Source organism: Rutidosis leptorrhynchoides, chromosome 4, assembly GCF_046630445.1.
Source record: "Rutidosis leptorrhynchoides isolate AG116_Rl617_1_P2 chromosome 4, CSIRO_AGI_Rlap_v1, whole genome shotgun sequence".
NCBI lineage: Eukaryota > Viridiplantae > Streptophyta > Magnoliopsida > Asterales > Asteraceae > Rutidosis > Rutidosis leptorrhynchoides.
In genome coordinates, this window is record NC_092336.1 from 113,366,982 (window position 1) to 113,368,274 (window position 1,293).

A 1,293-nucleotide genomic window follows, 5' to 3' on the forward strand; every position below is an offset into this window, starting at 1 on the left:
TAAGTTGGTTCCCTTGGTTAGCATTCAGAGCGTTGTTATTGCTCCAACTGAAATTAGGATGATTTCTCCAACCCGGATTATACGTGTTGGAGTATGGATCAAATCTCCGTCCCTGAACCTCGTTAACTTGTTCTTCCAATATGTGCTGATTTACCGGTGGAATCCCATTTCTACATCCGTATGCAAAGTGAGAAGGATCTCCACAAATCTCACATACTTCCTGAACCTGAGAAACATTACAAGCAAGACCCTGGTTTGGGTTGTTAAATATAAGCATTTTCAAATCATCAAATTCCTGTTCTAAGTTCCTAGATGAACCACCCGAATCGAAAACATGATTCACTCGGGAGGTACTAGGTTGTTTACGATTAACCGACGCTTGGGTTTTTGAACCCTTGCTTAACTGTTCAAAGAACGTCCATTCATCATCGCTAGACCGAGTTAAAAATACCCCACCACTAGCCGCCAAAAGAAACTGCCTGTTTTAGGAATCTAAACTATCATAGAAAACTTTAACCAATTCCCACTTGGGTATCTCATGGTGTGGGCATGCCCTAAGTAACTCCTTCAGACGTTCATACGCTTCATGAAATAATTCACCCGGTAATTGTTTAAAAGATTTTATTTGCGTACGCATGTCTGAAGTTTTACTTATGGGGTAAAATTCCTCTAAAAATCGTTTTTTTCATTTCCGCCCAAGTATTAATACTCCGGGCGGGCAAGGAGAGAAACCATCTTTTTGCCTTATCCTTAAGTAAATAATGAAATAATCGAAGACGTACCTCATCATCAGTGAAACCGTTTACTTGATTAGTAGCACATATCCCATTAAATTCAGTGATGTGTTCATATGGTTCCTCATTAGCCATACCTCGGTAGGTTGGCAAGATCGAAATGAGTTGAGGTCGGACCTCAAATCGTCGGTTGTTTCCTCCTGTCGGTGCAGGATAAACAATGGGTGAACGATCCTCAAAATCACCCGGTTGGTAGTAGGTGTCTACTCCTCTTGGTCGTTCAGCCATCTCGTCTCGTTGATCAAAAACTTCCTCTTCTGTGTCAGACTCTGATTTAGGAGAGTTTGGTGGAACAATCGGATGTGTCTGTAAGTGTGGTTGAGTGGATGCTGAAGCCACTGTCGAACCCTTTAAGATTCTTGTAGCTTTTCGATTAGCTTTTGCAGATTTCTCGATTTTCGAGTCTAAAGGCTTAAGATTTTGATCTCCCAAACTCCGAGTTTGCATACACTAACCTGCACTTCAACAAGAACAAGAACACCGAGCGTAAAACTGACAA

At 41.5% G+C, this 1,293-nt stretch overlaps 1 pseudogene; it reads left to right on the forward strand.

Moving 5' to 3' along the window:
• The first annotated feature begins 533 nt into the window (after positions 1 to 533).
• On the forward strand, positions 534 to 647 carry LOC139846193 (small nucleolar RNA R71; annotated as a pseudogene).
• The last annotated feature ends 646 nt before the right edge of the window (positions 648 to 1,293 follow it).